This window comes from Xyrauchen texanus, chromosome 10 (assembly GCF_025860055.1).
Source record: "Xyrauchen texanus isolate HMW12.3.18 chromosome 10, RBS_HiC_50CHRs, whole genome shotgun sequence".
Classification (NCBI taxonomy): Eukaryota; Metazoa; Chordata; class Actinopteri; order Cypriniformes; family Catostomidae; genus Xyrauchen; species Xyrauchen texanus.
The window spans coordinates 40,972,378-40,998,490 of NC_068285.1; the positions used below are offsets into that span (position 1 = coordinate 40,972,378).

Consider the following 26,113-nt stretch of genomic DNA (forward strand, 5'->3'; position numbering starts at 1 on the left):
CTATCTATCTATCTATCTATCTATCTATCTATCTATCTATCTATCTATCTATCTATCTATCTGTCTGTCTGTCTGTCTGTCTGTCTGTCTATCTATCTATCACTCCATCCCTCCATCTGATCTATCTATCTATCTATCTATCTATCTATCTATCTATCTATCTATCTATCTATCTATCTATCTATCTATCTATCTATCTATCTATCTATCTGTCTGTCTGTCTGTCTGTCTGTCTGTCTGTCTATTTATCACTCTGTCCGTCTGTCCATCCATCTGATCTATCTATCTATCTATCTATCTATCTATCTATCTATCTATCTATCTATCTATCTATCTATCTATCTATCTATCTATCTATCTATCTATCTGTCTGTCTGTCTGTCTGTCTGTCTGTCTGTCTGTCTATCTATCTATCACTCCATCCCTCCATCTGATCTATCTATCTATCTATCTATCTATCTATCTATCTATCTATCTATCTATCTATCTATCTATCTATCTATCTATCTATCTATCTATCTATCTATCTATCTATCTATCACTCCTTCCATCCATCTGATCTATCTATCTATCTATCTATCTATCTATCTATCTATCTATCTATCTATCTATCTATCTATCTATCTATCTATCTATCTATCTATCTATCTATCTATCTATCTATCTATCTATCACTCTGTCCGTCCATCTGATCTATCTATCTATCCATCCATCCATCCATCTATCTATCTATCTATCTATCTATCTATCTATCTATCTATCTATCTATCTATCTATCTATCTATCTATCTATCTATCTATCTATCTATCTGTCTGTCTGTCTGTCTGTCTGTCTGTCTGTCTGTCTGTCTGTCTGTCTATTTATCACTCTGTCCGTCTGTCCGTCCATCTGATCTATCTATCTATCTATCTATCTATCTATCTATCTATCTATCTATCTATCTATCTATCTATCTATCTATCTATCTATCTATCTATCTATCTATCTATCTGTCTGTCTGTCTGTCTGTCTGTCTGTCTGTCTGTCTATCTATCTATCTATCACTCCATCCCTCCATCTGATCTATCTATCTATCTATCTATCTATCTATCTATCTATCTATCTATCTATCTATCTATCTATCTATCTATCTATCTATCTATCTATCTATCTATCTATCTATCTATCTGTCTGTCTGTCTGTCTGTCTGTCTGTCTGTCTGTCTATTTATCACTCTGTCCGTCTGTCCGTCCATCTGATCTATCTATCTATCTATCTATCTATCTATCTATCTATCTATCTATCTATCTATCTATCTATCTATCTATCTATCTATCTGTCTGTCTGTCTGTCTGTCTGTCTATCTATCTATCACTCCATCCCTCCATCTGATCTATCTATCTATCTATCTATCTATCTATCTATCTATCTATCTATCTATCTATCTATCTATCTATCTATCTGTCTGTCTGTCTGTCTGTCCATCCATCCTATCTGTCTGTCTGTCCATCCGTCCTATCTGTCTGTCTGTCTGTCATACAATGTTTCATTTTGCCCCCTAGTGCTGTCATTTCTGCACATATACAGAAAACAATAAAGATACAATAATTTGCTTCAAGCCTTGCAAAAAGAAATAGACTTTTCTCCTTCAGATATAAATAAAAAGAAATCTCATGAAAGCAGCAATTACAGTTTTTCTCAGTCGCTTTGGTACATTTCTCGAATCATCCTCGACATTTGCAAAACAGTAAGTGCATTTCTCAAAACAATTCGTACAAATAGCAAAACACCATGGAATACCTGCAAAAGCCAGTCTCTTGCTCAAAATTTTTAGTTCATCTCTCAAAAGTAAATATCTGTGTAAATGAACATGTCAGTGCCATCAGAATGACAAGTCTTTGTGTCATTGTGTACGGATAAGACAAATTGCTTAGTCATGTTGTCAATATAACAGTGTGCTCTGGAGGGATGTTCTGATGTAAACTATGACTAAAGTTTTGATGACAATTATTGTAAAGTGTAGGTTACACCTTAGTGTATGTGGGAGTTTGATTGCAAGAGACTGGACAAGATTCACATTTACTCTTTTACTGTTTGTACTGTAATTTGTTGGCAGACCATGTAATTGCGATACAGAAAGGAAAAGACAGCAAAAAACAAAAGTAGAAATGTGAACATAGGACAATCTCCTTAGGGAAAACTGTACATACAGTGCTGTAGGAATTACAGTGCAGTCTTCCTACACCTCCTGACGTTCCTGTCTGTTGGGCCACAAATTCTCATCCACATCACAATGAATATCTTCTCTTGTGATGCAGCGTGGAAAGAATCTTTCAGAGTGTCTTATCCAGCCTCTGCAAGCATCTGCTGTGATGTCATCACACGCTGCATCCATGGCAGCCAGAAGGGTCATCTGTGTATGTGGCTGGCAATCATATACTTTCCATCTCCATGCTGAGAAAAATTCCTCAATGGGGTTAAGGAATGGGGAGTAGGGTGAGAGGAACTCCATCAACATCCTGTTGTGAGCCGCAAACCATTGCCTGATGATGTTGGAGCGATGGAAACTGACATTTCCCCAAACTATCACCTACTTTGGCAGGTCATCTCCAATCTGACCCCTCTCTTGTTCAGGGATGAGATCCCTGTAGAGAGTGTCTAAAAAGTTGACAAGACGCTCTGTATTGTATGGCCCAATAATGGGAATATGCGTTAGCACACCATTCTCAGAGATAGCAGCACCCATGGTTATGTTCACGCCCCGTTGGCCTGGCATATGAACTGTAGCTCTGTGGCCGATGATATATCGACCAAGCCTTCTGCGTTTCGTTAGGTTGAAGCCAGCCTCATCCATGTAGATGAAGCTGTGCGGTGGTTCACTTGGTTCCAATTCCATTATACGCTATATCCAGAAGACACAAAATGAGTTTAATGAATTACATGCATTTTGTGATGCTCTTATCTCATCAGGAACACACATATGTCCTCAGGCCTCTTCTGCCTCTTCCTCTGTTTTGCCTCCCAACTCCTCCGCCACGCAGCCTCACTCCTCTTCCTCTTCTTCTTCTCTCTGGCTGTTGACCCCGTCCAATTCCTTGTCCTTCCATTGTCAGACATTGTAACATTGTATTGTGCTCTGCTATAAATATACGTACCAGTTGATGGTTCATGAGATGCACCTTCGTTAGAGAAAATCATGATTCACCTGGGAGCAATTTACCAATTCAGGACAGATTTAGAAAAAAAGTCTAATGGAAATTTGCAGAAATATGCTTGACATATTATGACAACTTGTTCAACCATTTTGCATGTAAAGACTTATGCTATGAACTAATGCCTAAATGTTGTGGGGGGTGAGACTATTCAACAGAGACCCATTATAATACATTTTGATCAACATGACATAAGCAATTGATAATGTAGGAAACAGCAGATAATTGTACATAATCATTTGCATGGATGTACCAAAGCAATTTGCAATTGTTCAAAGAAATGAGAAATTGCTTTTTTGATGTGCACAAGTGACACAATGATGTGAAGATTGAACAGGTAGTTTTGAGAATTTCAATTCTGATCTGAGAAATGTACCAAAGCGACTGAGAAAAACTGTAATCCTCTATTAGCATTCATGCGTTCTTGTTTTCTCTTCCCTGCTGTCAAGCTTCTAATCAGCGGTCAGCACAACTGCTAATTAATTATACCAGTAATCCTTTGCTGTGCTATGTTGTAATACGCTGAAGTCATTTGATCAACTTCCTCCAGGATCTTTTGAGTCTCTTACAATTTTTTACAGGAGGCCAATTACTCTGATATTGTGCGCTTGATGTACAAGTTTCTAATTTAACTTATATCTAACCAGCAAATGATTCTGTGCATGGACGATGATCCTCTGTCATCATTATTAGAGTTTAAATTAAATTAGTTGTTAATTCATTGACGTTTTAGCTATTTAGCAGATGAACTAATTAATTAGGTTTAAGAAATTTAGTGCAAAATGCATTCAGTGCAAAATGTCTGAAGTTTGTTTCTAAGTGTAATGTGCAAATTACTTTTTTATTTTTAAGGGCATATGCCACTAAATGTGGAAAAAGAACAAAGCTTAATTGAAAGAGAAAAGGAAGGTGGTTTAATTAAAATGTTTCTCTTTTGTATTATTCTCTAGTATACTTGTAATTGGTAGTCTGAAAGTGTTCCAAAGGCTAGCTCAGCACTATGGTCATATAACATGGTCAGTAAACATCCGCAGAATAATTCAGTGGAAAAAATAATGACTTAGGTTGCTAATGGTACAAAAAGTAATACATGTTTAGTAAAAAGCAAAAATGTATTTTAATCCATTCATAACTGTATTTCCCCATCTGTCGCTCACTTCGACGTTGTGTCGAAGAAGCGACACTAGGGGTCTCTCTTGAGTGCCGAATATGCCTCTGATCAATGAAAAAAGGCCAATGGGAATTAGGCAGACGGTATTTGCATACCCCGCCCCGGACATACGGGTATAAAAGCGGAGAAATACGTTGAGTTCATTCAGAAATGTTCTTCGGAGCCGATGGTCGTGTTGCAGTCAGCTGCGAGTTACACACCTGTTCCTGTTACCTCTGATGCTTGCCTGCTGTTGGATCTACGGCGCACTTCAGCAGCTTTCCTTCTCTGCACGGCAGTGCAGTTTGCCCCTGGGTGCTTCAACAGCACAAAAAAAACTAAAAGAGTTTTATAAAAGAGTGATTTTCTCTAAAAGAGTTATTTCCTCTAAAAGAGCAATACGATGGAGGCGATGGTACGCCCCCTCGGACCACCCGCCCCCCGGCACACTCGTTGACTTCCGTCCGTGCTCGAGGCGACAGCGGCTTGCCTTACAGCCAGCCTGCCTATCGTCTAGAGCTCGAGGTGGATGAGCTCGCCGCTGCATCGGAGAGCGCGGCGTCTGACACTGATGACTCCCCTGGGCTGCCGCCTTCGGGCCAGCACACCCAGGCTGAGGCTGATGCGCAGATGTCCGATATGCTTGCCCGGGCCGCCGCCAGCGTGAGGCTAGACTGGAACCCTTCGTCCTCCCCACAGCCATTGCGGTTGGATGACTGGTTCCTGGGGGCGCCGCGCCTCTCACAGCCACCCCCCGGTCCCGTTTTTCACGGAAGTACATGATGAGCTGACGTCTGCATGGAGGGAACCCCTCTCCACACGTCACAATGCCATTGGCTCATCCACTCTCGCTACCCTCGATGACGGAGCGGCCCACAGGTACACGGCGATTCCCCAGGTGGACATGGCTGTTGCGCTCCACCTGTGTCCCGAAAACCCTACCACCTGGCGGGGTCGCCCTGTACTCCCCTCCAAGGCCTGTAGGACAAAGTCTTCACTGATGGCCAAAGCCTACAGCGCTGCTGGACACGCCTGGACACTGCCGGGTGTGCGGAGCAAGGTAAGTGCTTCGAGACTTTTCTCAGCATCAGAGCCTCGGGACACGTCCGAGCTTGGATGAGTGGCTTTCACTTCCCAACCCATCATGCTGGCTGGCCCGGACCATTCGACTCGGTTACGCAATTCAGTTTGCCAGGCCCCGCCCCCTTTCACGGGTGTCCACTTTTCCGCAGTACACGGCGAACATGCCAAATCCCTGCACGTGGAAATCACTACTCATTTACTCAAAGACACGATAGAGCCTGTCCCTCCAACCGAGATGAAGAAGGGTTTCTACAGCTCTTACTTCATCGTACCCAAGAAAGGTGGCGGCTTACGACTGATCTTGGACTTGCGAGTTTTCAACCGGGCCTTGCACAAACTCCCGTTCAAAATGCTCACGCAAAAACACATCTTAACTTGCATCCAGCATCTAGATTGATTCGCAGCGGTAGACCTGAAAGACACGTACTTTCATGTCTCAATTCTGGCTCGACACCAACCCTTCCTACGGTTCAGGCATATCAATACACAGTCCTTCCCTTCGGCATGTCTCTGTACCCTCGCATCTTCACGAAAGTCGCAAAGGCAGCCCTTGCCCCGCTCCGAGAAGCCGGCATCCGCATACTCAATTACCTCGACGACTGGCTCATTCTGGCCCACTCCCGAGAGTTACTATGCACTCACAGAGACCAGGTGCTCAGGCACCTCAGCCGTTTGGGGCTTCAGGTCAACCGAGAAAAGAGCAAACTCACCCCGGTTCAGAGTATCTCTTTTCTCGGCATGGAGTTAGACTCACTCTCAATGTTAGCTTGTCTCACCAGCGAGCGTGCGTAGTCAGTACTGGACTGCCTCGCCACCTTCAGGCCAGGCACAACGGTCCCTTTAAAACTTTTCCAGAGGTTCCAGGGGCATATGGCATCCTAGCCACGCTGGGGTTGATGCATATGAGACCGCTTCAGCACTGGCTTCAGACTCTAGTCCTGAGACGAGCATGGCGCTATGGCATGCACCGGGTAATGATCACCCCCGCCTGCCGCCAAACATTCAAACCCTGGACAGACCTCTGCTTTTTGCGGGCAGGAGTGCCCTTGCAGCAGGTGTCCCGATGCATCCTGGTCACGACCGACACCTCCAGATTGGGTTGGGGCACCGTGTGCAATGGGCACGCAGCCGCGGGTCGTTGGAACGGGGCCCCGCTGCGCTGGCACATCAATTTCCTAGAGTTGCTGACTGTTTTCTTTGCCCTGCAGAAGTTTCTCCCATTAGTTCGAGACAAACATGTCTTAGTCAGGTCAGACAGCACCACCGCGGTAGCGTACATAAATCGCCAAGGCGGCGTATGCTCCCGCCACATGTCACGACTTGCCCGTCGTCTCCTCCTTTGGAGCCAGCAGCGACTCAAGTCAGTGCCACTCACATCCACGGCGACCTCAATGTGGTAGCGGACGCGCTGTCACAAGAACGCTGGCCCGGCAGAGAGTGGAGGCTTCACCCAGTCGGTTCAGCTGATTTGGGAACAATTTGGCCCAGGTAGACCTGTTTGCCTCCTGTCTGCTGTGCATGTACGCATTTCCCCCAGTGAGCCTTCTTGCACAGGTGCTGTGCAAGGTCAGGGAGAACGAGGAACAAGTCACCCTAGTGGCTCCCTACTGGCCCATCCGGGCCTGGTTCTCGGACCTCGTACTCCTCACGACAGCCCCTCCCTTGCGAATTCCCCTGAGGAAAGACCTTCTTTCTAAGGGACGGGGCACGCTCTGGCATCCGCACCCAGACCTCTGGAACCTCCACGTCTGGCCCCTGGACGAGACGCGGAAGATCTAGCTAGTCTACCACCTGCCGTCGTAGACACGATCAGCTAAGCCAGAGCCCCTTCTACCAGGCAACTTTACGCCCTGAAGTGGCACTTGTTCGCAGATTGGTGTTCTTTCCGGGCTGAAGACCCACAGAGGTGCGCAGTTAGGTCAGTACTCTTATTCCTGCAGGAGAGGTTGGAGGGGAGGCTGTCCCCTTCCACTTGAAGAGGTTAAATCCTTCCCGGCCAAGCCTGTTCCCCTCCTGGGATCTCTCAGTGGTCCTCACGGGCCTTCAGAGATCCCCCTTCAAGCCGCTAGAATCAGTTGGACTCAGGGCCCTCTCTCTAAAGACTGCCCTGCTGATCGCGCTCGCCTCCATCAAGAGGGTCGGGGACCTGCAAGCGTTCTCTGTTAGCAACACTTGCTTGGAGTTCGGTCCGGCAGACACACATGTGATCCTAAGACCGCGACCGGGCTATGTGCCCAAGGTTTCTACCACACCCTTCATAGACCAGGTAGTGGACCGCATGAAGAGCTTTAGACGTTCTGAGCAGCTCTTTGTCTGCTTTGGTGGACAGCGGAAAGGGAATGCTGTCTCCAAACAATAGCCTCTGTTTCATTATACCATTTCATTGGCCTTTCACACCCAGGCCGTGCCTCCCCCCTTGCGGGTCCGAGCACATTCAACAAGGTGTGTTTCATCCTCGTGGGCACTGGCCAGGGGCACCTCCCTGACAGACATATGTAGAGCAGCATTTGGGCAACACCCAATACCTTTGCAATATTTTACAGTCTCAGGGTTGAGTCAGTATCGTCCTGTGTTTTCTCAGGTCCGAGCCTGAGAAATCGCTTGCACCTAGCGCCCTTTCTCTCGGTCGAGGTAAAACTGTGTGCTTTCTCTCCCAGGAGATTCCGTCTATTCGGATCCCTGGATGACTCCTCCCTAGCCCTATGGGTCCACAATTCGGCGGGGGAATATCGCTGACCCAATCCACTGCGGGTACTCAGATCTACCCTGTTCTGGAATAGGTGCTCCGCAGGTCGGGACTCCTGCATGGACTCCTCCTGTGTGTATTTTCCGCGGTACGGTCCCCTTGCGAGTTGACCCGCGTCTCCCTAAGGCAGTTCCAGCTGCCCTCCTGTTGCCATGCCAGTTCCAACTTCCCCCTCCTTGAGGCTGGATCTACCACCACGCCATTTTTTCCACATGTGACCTGAGTGGCCCTTGTGACGTATTTCGCCACTTTACCTCCCTTTCCTAGGCAAGTGTGGTCTCCGCAGGGTCTTTGCCCCCTGAAAGAATAGGAAACTGGGTAAGACCCCCTTCCCACGATGCGTGTAAGGGCCCCAGCCATTTGGCTCTATGCGGGAAACATAGAGAGAAAAGAGGCCCGGCTAGGCTCGGCCCGTTCCCAGGTTGGCAAGCGTCACCTTGTTCCCCTGCTTAGGGTAACCAAAAGGACTCCGACAACTTTTTATGGGGCATTGGGGAAGGGTACATGCAGTCTGACACAACTGGTCGCCTTTGCACGTGAAATACCTGCCCGCTCTTGTGTCAGCAGTGCACGTACACGGCTCAGCGCATGGCGTGATTTGAATTGGACCCCTAGAGTCACTTCTTCGACACAACGTCTCGTTCCCTCCATCAGGGAACGGAGGTTACATACGTAACCTAGACGGTAATGGCAATGTTAACTTACAAATTAAAAAAAAATATATATATATTTTTTTTTTCTGTAAAACTATGAACGTCCTCCAGAGGCAGCATTGTAAGACATCCTAGGCATGTTCCCGAAGCAATGGCTGTTCCAAAAGGTTAGCTTCTTAATTATTCTGCCTAATATCCTTGCTAGTGTCTGTACTGCCTGGTTCTCCTGCCCTACAAGTTCCTGATTTCTGCCTGCCACTGAGTAAGCCTGTTCCTTGTCTAATTTTCCCTGCCAAGTCAATCTCTGTTTTTGGCTTTATCTGTCTCAGACTCCTGAGGGAGCCAGATCCCAGTCTGACTCTGCCTGCCCAGGCCTTGATGTTCCCGGTTCCATCCTCGTAATTATCAGCCCCTGGCCCTTGGGTTCTACACCACTGTCAGCTCTACCCTCTCACCCTGCCTGTTGACTTTGGGTTACATCAGCCTTCCTTGCCTGCCTGCGATCATATCCTCTTGGCCCCTGGATTGTGTGCTTCCTCAGCCCCTACAGACTGCTTTATTTTCTGCTCTTCAGATTAATAACCCTCTTTTTATGTTAACCTGCGTTTGAGTCCTACATCTCTCACTGGGCCCTGACACCTTTGGTCCTAAATGTAATAAAATTGGGTTTTTAATGCAATAAAGGCCTTAAAAGCAATAATCTTTGGTACTCAATATAAATACTTTTAGCCCTAAATATAGTTTAGGGGTCTAAATGTAATAACTTTAATGAGTACTTCATGAAATAACCATTGGCTGTAATTGTAATAACAGTTCCAAACACTTTTGGTCCTAAATTTTATTACATTTCTTACATTTAAGAACTTTAATTACATTTAGGACAAAATTATCATTCTTATTAGAGACATTGTTTATTTAATTAATCACAAAAGTCATTACATTAAGACCCCTTGAATACATTTAGGAGCTTTATTATATTTAAGACAATTACATTTAGGGTCAAAGGTTATTACATCAGCACGATCACATGGGAGGTCGCAGGTCGGCATGTTGTTTACAAGAGTTCCGGTACCCTAGGATCAGCCACATTATGCCAACGTACTGACAACCGGCATCTCCTATCGGACATGTTTGCATCAGCTCCAGCATGTTTACCTTTCCTTTGTGACGCAACCGGAATCGTGTTGCATCAGCAGCATGGGAGACCTGAGTTTGGATCCCGTGTTGAAACTAGGCAATCACATTCTCATTATCAGTGAAGAGCCCGATTCGGAAGTTGAAATTTTCCATCTTACATAAAACTTTTACTCTACTGATGGTAAAATTTAGGTTTGGGATGTAGGGTTATAGTTTATAATACAGCCTGTACAGCTGGGGACAGTGTTTCCAATTTCGGTGAGCACAGATCGATTTTAGCTACAGAAAAATCAACCTACTGTTTCCGATTTCTCTTTTAGAACTGTCTGATTACATTTAGGGCCTTTAATTACTTTTAGGAACAAATGTTCTTTACATTTGGGCCTTTTTTACATTTAGTAGACATTTAAACAAGTTAGTACATTTGTGCCATCTAAAGTTCCTGTTTGGAGCATCAGACATTTTTTATGTTTTTTAAGTCCCAGATTAAATCTAACAGCCAGTTTCATGCACACCCAAATCACTTCATTAGAGCTGCTGGTTTTTATTAAGAATACATCACATCACATTACACATTTAAGCTCTGTGTGTTGTTAAAGTCCATCCATTAATGAGCAATATTGGTGATGTTTCAGATACCAGTTTTGCTTCATTTATTTTACATTCAGAAATCCTCTTTGACGCTTTGGACAGCTTCATCAACACAGCAGTGTTTGTTTTAATGATCTATTGCCTGATGTCACTTGTATCATGATGCTTTTCAGTTTAATACATTGCTTATGTTCAGAGGAAATGTCATGTAAAGGTACAGCAAAATAATTTACAATATTTTTGCTAGCATTTGAAACAGTTTAGTTTAGAAGAACTCAGTTTACTGACCTGAAGAATATGATTTCAAATAGAATATGTCACAAGACTAACACTGCATAGTAGGGACAAGGTTTATGTGTTTTGTATTTCTTATGATAGTGAAAGATCATTCATTAATGGTTCAATCTCAGTCATTTGTGTCCCCATTACTCATTTCTGAAATAATTAAAAAGATACTGAAGTAGTCACATTTTTTGATGGATTTACCTCTGTTTTGGATGTAATGCAAAATATATTTTTAAATAATAAAGCATTTATCTATTTGAAATTTTTTAGTTTTTTTTAATCAAAATACCAGCCAATACTGTCCCTGTTCTTTTCTGCATATCGTGGCCTCCTTCGCCATATCGTGGTGCCGTTTTGCGGCCCTCTTCAACCAGCCGCGGCCCGTTCTGCATAACGCGGCGGCTTGTTTCAGCTTATTGCCACCTGTTCGGCCCCGTTCGCCCCTGTTTCGCGGCCGGCCAACCTGGAAAACTCCCAGTTCTTTCTTTGGCCAGTCCGCCCCTGTGGCTCACCTAAGTGTGTCTAAGATTTATTACCAGAACTTACACAGATATCTACTCAAATGCTTACTGGTACTGGTACTGGTACAGATACTGTACTTACTGGGTAAAATAATGTAGCTCTTGGTGACTTATTCCATTTGTTTAAATCAGAGGTACAGTGTGTGCTTATTTAATTACTCTTATGAATACTTATGTTCAGGCCGTTTGTCAGGGAGAAACTTTTTGATTTACTGCCTGCGATCTTATCACAACGTAGATCTGATATTTTAAAGGAACCATACATTGATATACAATGCAAACTCATCTGAAAGCCACGCTGCAGTTCATTAGTTATGTGTAATATAGTGCTCCATCTCTTAGACATTAGGAGACTAATCAAATCTAAAGGAAATAGAGGTTATCAATGGAGGAAATGGTCTTCTTTTGCCTTAGGGAAAACTTAAAATAGCTTTCTCAGTGCCTCAGAGAACAGAGAGCATAGAGACAGAGACTTTAACAGTGCTATTGTCAAAAACTTTTTTATCCATTAGCAGATTTATTAAGACAATATATTTAGATTGATTTAGACATCTATCTCTAAAGGGTAAGATGTTCTGGTTTGAATATGACAACGTAAAGTGATTAGAAGAGTATGTTGTTGTCCATGCAGTCCACAATATCAAAGTGCTTTTTGAGGTCTGCACACCAAAACACACAAAGTATACAATTATACTGTCACATTCACAAGAGCTAAAATCTGAATGGTTTCTTTGTATTTTTAGATCATAAGGCAGGGTACGTTCCATCAGTCATTTTGCATGCAGTCCATTTAGAGGGCTCTACGGACTGACACACTTACAACTTGAACGCCTCTGCAAATGCTGATTGATTACTCCGAGGCTCATGGTCCCTGTTCAGGGTGTTCAAAAACACATTTGGACTGCAGCTTGCAGAGAAAATTGTTTTCTGCAGTCCCATGTCTATAGAAAGTGCTACATAGGTGAATCTCAAGATATCATCTCTAAGTCATATTTCACCCCCCAAATTAAAAGAATATACCAATACAGTACTGCCTTCCAAGCAAATTAAATAAATAAATAAATAATAATAAAAATAAAAAAATGACATTTTGGATTGTTATTACTAGAGTGTAATTTCTGCATTGCATTTTGTAATGAAACATAAGCATAATGGAAATTGTTATTACCTTAATGTGTTTTGATATTTTATTTATGAGTTGTGTTGTCACTGTAAAACAGTCATATTTGGTACCACTTTACATTACATGTTCCCTTTCTTAAGGGCTTACATAGTATAATGGTTATGACTAATAATTGATTTACAAATGCTGTATGAATCATTGATCTGCGATTATAACAACATGTATTAAAAGGATGACTTTCATGCAATATTACAAAAAGTTAGCCATTTTAACTCACATGTTATGAATGTTTAATAACACTTAGTCAACAACATTAGTAACCTATGAAAGTGTACCTTGATGTAAAGTGGAAATATATGAAGAAATTGAGAAACCTATTAACATTAGACCAACATTAGAAACACATGTACATAAAGTTCAGGATTGTTTTATGGTCATCGGGTTTTAATATAAACGTCCCTTTTTCAGGACACTATATTATAAAGATAATTTTGTAAAATCCAAATAACTTTACAGATCTTTATTGTAAAGGCTTTACACAATGTTTTCCACTCTTCTTTAATGAACCATAAATAATTCATGAATATGCACCTGTGGAACGGTCATTAAGACACTTACAGGTTACAGACGGTAGGCAATGAAGGTCACCGTTATAAAAACTTAGGACACTAAAGATACCTTTCTACCGACTCTGAAAAACACCAAAAGAAAGATGCCCTGGGTCCCTGCTCATCTGTGTGAACATGCCACCAGCCATACTGCTCGTTCTGTGCCTGATTTCCTGCAAGACAGGAATGTCCGTGTTCTGCCATGGCCAGCGTCTGGGACTGTTGGTTCGGAGGGTGAGGGCTAGGGCCATTCCCGCCAGAAATGTCCGGGAACTTGCAAGCGCCTTGGTGGAAGAGTGGGGTAACATCTCACAGCAAGAACTGCAAATCTTGTGTAGTCCATGAGGAGGAGATGCACTTAATGCAGCTGGTGGCCACACCAGATACTGACTGTTACTTTGTCCATGAGATTTTGACACTCCCTTTGTTCGGGGACACATTATTCCATTTCTGTTAGTCACATGTCTGTGAAACTTGTTCAGTTTATGTCTTAGTTGGTGAATCTTTTTTATGTTCATATATATATTTACACATATTAAGTTTTCTGAAAATAAAAGCAGTTGAAATTGAGAGTTTATGATACATATTATGTTTCTGATGAAAATCAGTATTTATAAGTGTATTAATTAGTCATTCATAACATGTTATTATTAGGGCTGTCAAGCTATAAAAAAAAAAAAAATTCTAATTAATTACATGGTGTCCCGATTAATTAATCACGATTAATTGAATGTACAAATATTTGCTGAGAAAGCCCCTTATATAACAATAACTCAATATATATAATAATGAAATAATGATACATAGTTATCTTTAAACATTTAATATATATATATATATATATATATATATATATATATATATATAATAAAAAATATTCAGATAATTAAAATGTATTACATTCTTGTGGCAGAGGAGTTAATCATTAATAAGACAATACAAAAAGCGGCTTTAGAATACAATGTATTGTTTACTACCATATTATTGATCATAAGTCAATCATACAGTTCACAGCAATCCATTACACAAGTGAATTTGTCAATCAGTTCGAGATTTATTATGAGGGATTGTTTAAGGACCCGTCAATAAACACCTGCGTCAGACATGCTTGTGTAGCGTCTCGTGTGCGTTGCGTCATAAACAAAATTTTTAGGTAACTGTGTCAAGTTAAATATAGTTTAATACTTAGAACACATATTGAGATCCCTTAGTTCGGATTTGCGCTACAAGTGTTTTGAACACAAGAATGTAACACATGTTTGTTCTGTCTGCTGAATGGTTGTTTTCTTCACTGTATAAACTGCGCATTGCTCGTACAGCTGATGTTTCACTTACTGCCCTCTGGGGTAAACAGGTGGTACTACAAGCTTGTATTTTTCAGGAAGGAATCTTCCTTATTATGGTCTGGGGCGATTAATTGCGTACATTTTTTTAACGCGTTATTTTTTATCAAATAAATCGCACTAATTTAACACGTTAAATCGACAGTCCTATTTATAAGTTAAAATCACTTTTTGGCAAGTGTTCGATGAAAGTCACCATCTAATGCATGTTGTTATAGCTGACTATCAATGATTTATAATGTATTTGTAAATGACAATTTAGTAATTCATTAACCCCTTTAAAAACACTTAATACATTATTATGTTACTTAATGTAAATTAAAAATTAATAAATTACAAATAATTATACATAACACGTAAAAAATAATTAAAAGGATGGTTCACCCAAAAATTCAAATTCTCTTATCGTTTACTCACCTTCACATCATCCCAGATGTGTTTGACTTTCTTTCTTCTGCTGAACACAAATTAAGATATTCAGAAGAATATTTCAGCTCTGTAGGTCCTTAAAATGGAAGTGAATGGTGACCAGACCGGTATAAATTGGGAAGCCCCTAACAGTAGGTGGTGATATGCAAATGGATTTCGAACCAATAAAATAAATAAATAAATAAAATATGAAGAATGTGAAAGTGAAAGTGAAGATTGATTGTAAAAAATGGCTTAAATTTAGATATGTTTCTTCTGAAGACATATATTTAACCACTGGAGTCTTATGGATTAATTTTATGCTGACTTTATGTATTTTTTTAAGTTCTGGTCACCATTTACTTGAATATATGGACCTACAGAGCTGAAATATTCCTCTAAAAATTATGAGAGAATTTTTGGGTGAACTATTCCTTCAATGCTAGAGTGTTACCAATTTTTTTTTTTGTACTACAGTACAAATTTCAGTAATCATTTTTTTTTCCATCAGTGTAAATGTTGGGCAGTACAACAAATACTACTTTGATTTGTAAATAATCACTAATATTTCATGACTTTTACGTTACAATTAAATGAGAATTGGGGGAGGGGTACTAAATTGGAGTGAAAATAAAATTATTGTCATTATTGTCATTATAATGTCCTAATAATCTTAATTTTCTATAATCAAGATATCATTTCTCATTTATTTATTTTCATTTTGGGGTCAAATATGACCTGAACATTCACCTACATAAAAACTGATTCCATGATGGTTTTGAAATAGCTTCAAAGGCTCAGTTCTCAGGGAAATATGTAATGTACTGTGAAATGCATCGTGAATTCCAGAACATTTCTTCTTAGGAACGAATCTATAGCAAGAGATTCTTATGCAGATATGGTGCAGCTATGAAACTTGTGACCACCATCATACAAGTTTGTCCTGGTTTATTTTTTTGGTTGCAGACACCCTGTTGAGAACCATGATCATAATTGACATTTATCACCGTGCATAACATGAGTTTGTAATCGAACACCCCTTGAGACAACCCTTCAATTTCCAACATCACTCATTGTCTCGTACAGTTCTGTGGGATTTAATGGAATTTGTTCAGACAGTGGTAACAGAGATATTCCTCACCCAGCTGTCTCAATGCGCCTTTTGTTCAAATTCATGAAACAGTCATGGGTTCTGTTTACACGGTTTCTCACATGTTGACCCTGATGTTAATCTGTCACTCAACAGACCTCTTTTGATATATATCAGATGAACCTGAACAACATTAGATTTTGGAATCTGTGGTGCCAGTATGTCACTTTTTTTTTTAAAGCTGGGAAGAAAATCTAATGCCTGTTATAAAGATAGACGCATTGGCTTCAAAGTTCTGCTTTAATATTTTTGATTTAGAAAACAAGATAAACTGTTGAGTCAGAAATGTGTCATTAGAATGTCTTTATGATCAATCAGATTTCATACATCATACCAGTAAGTAAACAGGAGGATTTGACTGGCAGCCCAAAATAACAACCCAATTAGAAGTGCAGAATATTGAGATTTCAAAATTATAAGAAATGATTTCAGAAAATGGAAACAATCATATTGTGATTAATGTAATTGTTTAATGTACAGCAGTATAATTTAGATGTTAAAATACTTCCTTCCATCCCAAAGGAACAGTTCACAAAAAATCAAGTCTGTCATCATTTACTAACCCTTCAATTATTTAAGCCCATCTGGGACTGTTGGGTCCCAGTGAGCATTTTAACTTATATCATGTTATGAATGACTAATTAATACACTTATAAATACTGATTTTCAAAAACATTATATGTATATATTATATATATATTATAATACTCATTTCTAGCCATTTAACTCTAAATCTTTTAAGTTCTTTTGCACACACTACCCTTTTCTTCTCATTTATTTTTCAGTTGTGACATTTTCTTTGAAACTCTTTCTAAAAGGACAACATCCCAGAATCTTCTCTTCACTGTTGTAGATGAAACATTGCGTTTGGCATGTTCTGGTCATTGAAGCTGCTAGTTTAGGACCTGTGAGGAATCTGTTTTCTCAAACTAGAGACTCTGATGTATTTGTTGTCTTCTTGCTGTTGTGCATCTGGGCCGTCCACATCTCTCTCTATCCTGTTGAGATCCTGTTTCAGTTCTTTTTTCAAGACACTATAGCATGGAATAGCCTTCAACAGACGGCTTAATTTGTAGAGGGGTTTGCGTCTTTTTGGACATTTTTAAAATAAAGAAATCACATAGTTGGCTCAGCATTTTAAACTGTTCCAACAAATTAGAAATATTTCAATAATATCACAGAAAATACAATAATTTTTTATGGATTACATGGCACAATATTTTCTTAGTGGACTGGAGTAATGAAGGGTGAAAATGGACCTTTGACATCACGGTTAAAGATTTAATTGGAAATAAAATAAAAATACAAAACATTTTTTTCAAACAATGACAATAGTAATAATATACAACATTACTCCTGTCTAAGGTAGTTTTTAATCAATATAAAAAAAATGGAAAAATGCATTGTAGTGTAGTTATAGTATGTTCCAGCAGGTGCTAACTGGTGAAACTAGAGTGTTTTGGAAATCTGTTTGGAAACAAAAATTATTTTGCAATTCTGTTTGGAGCCACTAGTGGTGTAGAAAGTTTCTCTTTTAGCTAACCCTTAAATACACAGGGTTTCGTCAAACATTATTACATTCCTCTGGTCTTTAGTGACCCAACATGTATGTCTATCACAAACAGATCTACTACATTCCCAGATAGTGTCCAATTCTCAAAACTTTTCAAAACTATTTGGAAATCATAGAATAGAATATATTCTGATACACATATAAATATTTTTTATATATCAAAGAGATGATGCAACAACTATAGAACAGAACTTATTCACCACTGAAATTTCACAAGACACAACTTGCTGTCAAACACATATTGTATGAATATGTTTCAATTCACCATTGTCACACAGAAAATCAATGTGTTATCATTTGTATATGGTACTCAGTTGTCTCTTATTAAACAAAGAAATAGGTATCTGGTGATGGTACATTTATTTACACATGAAATAAGCATAAAAATATAATTTATGAACTCACAAAAACAAAAAAGCGACACTATTACATATCTATAGTGTCTTTAATGACCCATACACTATCGGTAATTAAGAAGTTATTAATTATATATAATTATATTAGTTATTAATTCTACTTTTTTGTTGTTGTTGCAATTTTGCCTTTTTTACACACTATTCAGAAGAGAAAGTTTGAATTATACTAAAGAGGTGTGGGCATAACTCCATTAAAATGAATGAGGTCCTGGGTCACTAAAGACCTGAGGTATGCATTACAGGTTAGTGCAGATTGGGGTATGTGCAGCCAGATGTTAATTTTTTTTTCATTTTTTTCAATTTAGTTGACACACACACACACACACACACACACACACACACACACACACACACACACACACACACACACACACACACACACACAAAAACGCTTAGTATAATTCTTTATTTTTCAAAAATGTCTTGCAATATAAACAATTAACCTAAACTTTGAGTTCTCATTCCCATTATTAAAACAGAGCCCTTTTTTCTTTTTCTTTTTTACTAGAATGGTGGTGTGTGGTCGAGGGATTTTCTGAAATCTTCAGAAGCTCTGGAGGTGGGGCTGTCGCTGTTCCCGACCTCAGCATATTCATATATCTGATGCAGCAGTGCCTCATCCTCATGTGGATCCTCGAACATCCTCCTGCAGGCGCGAATAAACGGAGCTCGACTGAAGTAAGCGCACGCGCTTTGAGATGTGTTCACTGACCGAGCATACAGAACTGCATCAAACAAGTGAGTTAATACTTAACATCTTCTGTTTTGTCATTTCAATTGAGCCTATGTCTGGGCTACATCATTCCCCAACGAAACTTATGCAACATTTTGCTAACATATATTTGTTTTGCATTGCGGTGTAGAAAATGTACTCGCGCATTTGGTTTTCTATACTACACCATAAGCTGAAAAGCACCACCTTCTCGTTTATTGCGATAAAGCTCTGGGAGATATGGAATACTGGATTTAGTTATGAAGCCTGCGAACACTATATACATATATGTGTAAATACATTGGACATAAGCATTGAATGAATCAATGAATGAAAGGATGCAAATCCCTCATTCACGCGGCGCTGTCCACCGACAAGTGCTGAAATCTCGGAGGATTCAGGAATGTCGCAAATTCAATTAAACTTTCCTGTCAGTTTATTCATAACTATTTACAGCTTTTGATTTTTATGATAGCGTGAAATTCCTGACAGAAATGTTTCTTTTGAGATCGGGAACCGCTATGGCTACTTCTCTATAGTCCTATAGCTGTTAAACGGAGCACACAGAAACAAACTTACACTGATCTCATCATCTCTTCTCATAATGATGTTTGCATATGGGGTGGGGATCAAAATGGAAAATCTGTTGGACTCATTCATCTTCACGTTTATGGACATATAGTACAGTAGGTTATATTATAGTTTTCGTTTGGATAGTGATGCTAAACATTGAGGGTGTTGGTACAGTAAGTCACCACGTGACTGCAGCTGAAAACATAGTGAGCTACATAGACAGTATCGATGCTTTTTAATGATTCGGTCGAATCGGTTCGCAAAACGTTTGTGAAACGCTCGAATGAAAGATGTTTGTTTAGGAGTGGTAACTGAGGTGGGTGACGTGTTCAAACCATAAACAACTCCACAAATCTGTAACTTAATTGGAAACATAGTCTTATTATTTAGCGATAAATTAATATTTATTCAAGTTTAAGACTAAGTAAAAAAATAATCTGTAAATATTTTTGGGCCCCTGGCACTTTTGCACTCTGGGCCCCCTTTCTTATTGCAACCAGAACAAATTATTATTATTTTTTTTTGTATTAAAAGTTGTCAGTAATAATAAACGTGAACATAATCACGGCTGCACATTCAATAAGAGACACTAAAAAACTCATTTGAGCTTGAAAATTCATTAAAATATCAATGCATTTAAAAGAAAGAACTTTACATTAAATTAATTCATAAATGAAATAAAATAAATTTAATAAATAAATTCATTTCATCAATCAATTTGAATGGATATGGATATTAAATTTTTTATTTTTACATAAATTGGTGTTTTGATCTGCCACTCCAGGTATTCCTCAATCAAAATGTCTTTTATCATGTGAACTTACTTTTGTAAGATTTTGGTGAATATATTTTAAATAGTAGAGAATTTCCATGACAAGCCCTTGAATGCATATGTGGGTCCTATATATTTCCTATGTAATTCAGTGCATTTAACACTGGTATTTTTTTTAATACATTGATTGATTGAAGAGTAAAATAGAAATATGTGTCATATGGCAATATAGAGTACATAAGGTTGTAGTTTTACAAGTTTATAACAATTTAGTTTTTTGTAAAAAATTATTTATTTATTTTTCATAATCCTATTCCTAGTGTATTTATATGTACAGCATGTGTTTGCGTGGGTAGTTGTTGAGACACTTCATGTTTTCCCACCAAACATGGAAATTGCCCATATTTCTTTTAGACAGGCTTTTTTAGACTCTCATCCAAAAGTGTGAACTTCATTTTCAATGTGACTGAAAGTCTTCAGAATTAAATAAAACATATACATAAACTATTTAAAAATGTCAATTGCTTACAAAATTATCTTTAGTGTTAAAAATACATCGTTTTATGAAGGATACTCCTCTAGATTTCCCCTGGGTCTATTTTGACTCACATACAGCATTAAAGAGGGGTGAAGTTACATATTCGTTCTAGAGTTAACTAATCTCTTGGAATGTCTAAAGGCATTAATAACAACAGATTTTATACAGGTGAAAAACTGAAAGCTTGGCCCATAATTGAAAGACGACCAGGTTTTAAAGCCCTTGATTTACCTTTTTTATTTGTAAAAATTACCACAGGTTTGAGCTTGGAATATGTTCTCGTTTGGTTGTCACCAAAAACTCCCTGCCATGTTCTGGGAACATTAGTTTATTGTTACATAAAGGGGATTCCAAGAGAAAGTTCTGTACAGGTTCTTTTTAGGTTGTCATACAAACCTCCTTGCAACGTTCTGGGAAGATTATAAAAAATATATCCTAAAAATTACAGAACACATTGGAGAACGCTCTGTACAGGTTTCAAATTGGTAACCAAATACTAACTTTAGGGGAATGTTCTGAGTTTGTGTGTGTGTGTGTGTGTGTGTGTGTGTGTGTGTGTGTTTGTGTGTGTGTGTGTACCAAACAAGTTTAAAAACACTCACTAACAGCACTTAAAGTACCTAAACAGTACCATGTTTATACCATGTAAATACAATGGTTGGCACACTTTTCATTCTTGTTGAATATCTTGGTGGAACAAACGTTAAGCTACGCCAAATAAAATCAGGCTCTTAGGTATAAAAACAACACATTCAATGTCACAAAATTTTTAATGACTTTTGTTAATTAATGATTACGTTATGTGCATGTGTGCCAACCAACCCCATAACCTCAGTCTGGCAGTGTTAAAACACTAAAGTTCTGAGAGAGAAGGAACACACACAAAAAACAAAGGTTAGTTTACTTTAACCAGGTCGACGGAACTCAATGTGTTTGTCTTATATCATTAATATGAACAATGATTATGCAATTTAATATAATTATATTAATACTGTATGATTATGATCAATAATTTTTTGAATTAATATGAACAGTCTTTTACTTATATAGGTTATAAGGTATAACGTTATACATTTTATGAAGGCTTTGAATTTTTTATTTGTATTTTTTGTGTATGTGCTGACAAACTTTAAAACCAACGTGCCAACCAATCCTTACACTCTTTTGGTAAATGATGCTATCCAGCTAGCATATCTCATCACAGGCTTACCAATCTTATTCAAAATACAGGATCTGATACGCATCACTATTAACAAAAATTAATAGTCTATATTTAAAACAATTTCTGTTTTATTTCTATAACATTTATATCACAGGAGTTTAATTGTTAATTTGTTATAGATCAAATTAAATGTTGTCTTCACCTTAAAGTTCAGCATTCAAATGCCTTGACTGAATCAATCCGTAAAGTCAAAAGTCATGTATCTTTTGTGAAATTAAATACAAAGATACCAGAAATTACTTCTGTGACAACAAACCCCGTTTCCCCTATTATTGTATACATCACAAGTACCATGTCTTAAAGGGATTTATTTTTTGTTAGGACACATATTATTACTGAAAATACAGGGCTGAGTTTCCCGAAACCTTCTTAACGCTACGTCGTTCTTAAGTTACACCTTAAGCTGTACCTTATCGTTAATACGTGTTTCCCGAAACGTTCTTAGTTAAGTATACCTTCTGTAAGTCATACTTTCGGAAGGTTGGTCTGGAGCACTCTTAGCTATACCTTATCACTGTTGGCAGTTCACTCCGCTAGTGGGCACCACTGCAAAAAGCTTCTTTACATCTTAGTCTATACGAATATTATTTTTAATTGAATACACCCAGTGTTCAATTAGGCTAATTCAAGTGTTTTCATGCAAATAATAAAATTGTCATCACACTGATTGTTGTTAGCTTTTTAATTATATTATCCAAAGGTACATCAGCTGGCAAACCATTCGAAAGTAAAGGCTTATTCGTCTATTTAAAGAGAATGACTGTGGTGGGGAATTTGGTCAAACTATGGCAGCGATACAGCGAATAGTTGTGCTAAATCAAAGTCCGCGCCGTCCGCGAAGCCATTTAGTGTATGTGCACTATTATATTCGCGAAAACTTTAGTCCCCTGGCTACCATGTCAGAAGATACAATTCAAAAGAAATTTCGCCTGCCACGACAGCGAATTCAGCAGCTTTTAGATCTTATTAAAAAAATCTTATTATTATCCAAGACAAACTCGACGGAACCACCCCCTCAGCCCCGAAATTCAGCTGCTTGCGGCTCTCCGTTTCTATGCAGTGGGGAGTTTTCTGGAGGTGGTTGGGGATGGATATGGACTGAGTAGCCTAAGACCTCGGTGTGGCGGTGCGTTCGTTTAGTCACAAACATCCTGCTCCGTCATGCCACAGATTCCGCCAGGCACGAAGTGATGGAGGCGCATCAAAGCTTCCATGCCATTGCCGGTATACCACAAATAATAGGGCTTGTCGACGTGACACTTATCCCCATAGCCAACCCATCAGCGCTCAACCAGGCCTTCATCTGTCGTAAGGGCTTCGCGGCCATCAATGTCCAGGTGGTGGTGGACCACAGGGGATGTTTGCAGACGTGGTGGCAAAGTGGCCTGGTAGCGCACACGACAGCTTTGTATGGGCCAATTCAGTAGTGGGTTAGACGCATGACACGTTTGAGCACGAGGTTGTGCGTTCGCGCACTCTTTCCGAAATTATATAAAATATCCAGGGTTTAATTTAGTTTGCAATTTGTAATTTTTTTTTTTATAATATCCCATGAGTCCAAATAAATGCAATTTCCACTATTTCTGAAGTGCTTCTTTTAAAAAGAACACCGCTTTCTCACATAACGCAGTGAAGCAGCCCCAGCACGAGAGAATAATTGATTCTCGAGCCATCGATATCAACAAATTCAGCACCATCGGCACGGACAGCACCGGGTAACGTCGCACGTAAGAAGGTATATCTTAAGCGGCTTCCTAAGGCATGGTTCGAGGAACACACCTAGAAATGGTATACCTTCAGTTAAGTTATACCTTAAGAGTCTTCGTAGCGCGCTAAGAGACTCAGGCCAGATGAATTGAATGCGTTGATGCTGATTTTGGAATAAATAAACAAACACAAGAATAAATAAATAAATAAATGAGTGAGTGAGTGAGTGAGTGAGTGAATGAATGAATGAATGTAAATAAACGAACGAATGAATACATTAACACAAATTAACAAATTAATAAATGAACAAATGAATTAATGAATAAATTAATACATAAATAAATAAAAAATAAATGAATGAACAAACAAACAAATAAATACATAAATAAAGAGTGAGTGAGTGAATGAATGAATGAATGAATAAATACATGAATGAATACATTAACACAAATTAACGAAAGAATAAATAAATAAACGAATGAATGAATTAATAAACAAACAAACAAACAAATAAACACATACATGAATGAATTAATGAATATAAATAACTAAATAAATAAATGAATGAATGAACAAATGAATGAATAAATAAAGAAATAAACGAATGAATGAAAGAATGATTAAATTAATAAATAAACAAATGAATAAATAAACAAATGGATAAATACATAAATGAATGAATACATAAATAAATGAATAGATAAATAAATAAACAAACAAACAAACAAATAAATACATAAAATTATATTAATAAAGAAAAATCTCACGGGGAGCGTCCATGGACCCCCCACTAAATAAAACTACACCATTTTTCACAACACACTCTCATGGCGAAATCGTCAGGATTCGTACGACTTTTCTAAATTTGGCTAATTTGTATGAGAACGTACGACTGCACTCGTTTGAATCCCTACAATTTTCACTACAGCCAATGACGTCGACGGACATTGTTTCCATCTAATACACGACAATTACTTGCTTCTGTCACACACAACAGCTTCCTATCATGTTTACACACTCTATTGATCGGTTAGGTTTAGATAAGGGGTTTGGGTAAGGGCATAATATTAATACAAAATAGCCAACTCATAAATTATGTACGACTTTTCATAAGATCGGGTAAAATATATTCCTAATTTTTAAAACCCATCCCCATGAACACATGATTTTTTTACATAATTTCTTGGAAATGTATGATCTTTATGTTTTAATTAAATTATGGCAGTATGTTGTAACTGAAATGAAAAATAGAACTGTATGCTTATTTGGTAAAGTAGTTTTGTGTTGAATCAATGTGTTTGTAGCCTTTTCTGGATGTAACTGACCTTCGTCCAATTCTCCGTGTTGTTCCCCACCCTTCAGACCACAGCTGAACCACTGGTGCATTCATGGGATTGAGTCAGAGCTGTGTGTGTGTGTGTGTGTGTGTGTGTGTGTGAGCGTGTATTTATCACTTTGTGGGGACCAAATGTCCCCATAAGGATAGTAAAACCCGAAAATTTTGACCTTGTGGGGACATTTTGTCGGTCCCCATGAGGAAAACAGCTTATAAATCATACTAAATTATGTTTTTTGAAAAGATAAAAATGCAGAAATTTTTCTGTGAGGGTTAGGTTTAGGGGTAGGGTTAGGTTTAGGGGATAGAATATAAAGTTTGTACAGTATAAAAACCATTATGTCTATGGAAAGTCCCCATAAAACATGGAAACACAACTGTCTGTGTGTGTGTGTGTGTGTGTGTGTGTGTGTGTGTGTGTGTGTGTGTGTGTGTGTGTGTGTGTGTGTGTGTGTGTGTGTGTGAGTATGCCCACTGCAGTGGTGCATGAACAGGATACTATGATAGGAACATTAAGACACGACTGATGTTTAAGCAGGTCCTCTAAGCTTATTTAGGAAAAAACAATAAACAAGCACGCACTGTAGGCCTAGATAAAGCATTTGTTTGTTTGGAGTAGGGTTTAAATCCACAGGCCTGTCTCAGACAGTCACTTATTTATTGAGCCCTGGGAAATGAAGGGGATTAGAACGCTGATAAATGCAATATACTATATGCAAAAGACTCTTTGTAACTTTAGTGTTATGTTGTGCATGACAATGATCAAAACATTTCCCTTCATAGATTTTTAAAGGACTTTGAGATAGTAGATATAGCACAATTTGGTACATGGCAGCAGCACATATTGCAATGAAATTTCATAAATGCTGCATTCATTATGTCAAATAAAAAAACTACGCTACTTCGGTAAATATACAATGAGTGTTTCTTGTTACCTTGCATCATTGGTGTATAATTGGTGGGATAGGGGGCTGTCAATGGTGTGACTGTGAGTCTGTTATAATCAGACAAAAAACTGAAGTCCCCTTCTGCTGTATAAGTTGGTAATGCCCAACTAGTGTGGCACAAACTCTTCTGATAACACACATCATTCCTGCTGTTCCACAGGTAAAGCACCTTGACGACAAGATAAAGAGCAGCGCTGCCTAGCAGAACATTTTGCATTGCTGAGTGAAGAGGGACTGTAACATTTTTTAATAATTTTTGTACTCAAAAGGAGGTAGGATAGTATTGTAATCTAGCTAATGACACTTCAGCTGTACTATTATATATTT

At 38.8% G+C, this 26,113-nt stretch overlaps 1 protein-coding gene across 1 annotated transcript in view; it reads left to right on the forward strand.

Annotated features, from left to right (window-relative positions):
- Positions 1-26,113, forward strand: part of LOC127650741 (melanocortin receptor 5-like) — a 64,001-nt gene that overhangs the window by 4,014 nt on the left and 33,874 nt on the right. The window contains exon 2 of the mRNA XM_052136350.1: positions 18,488-18,717. The gene's annotated coding sequence lies outside the window, so the exon portion shown is untranslated. The remainder of the gene's footprint in view (positions 1-18,487; positions 18,718-26,113) is intronic.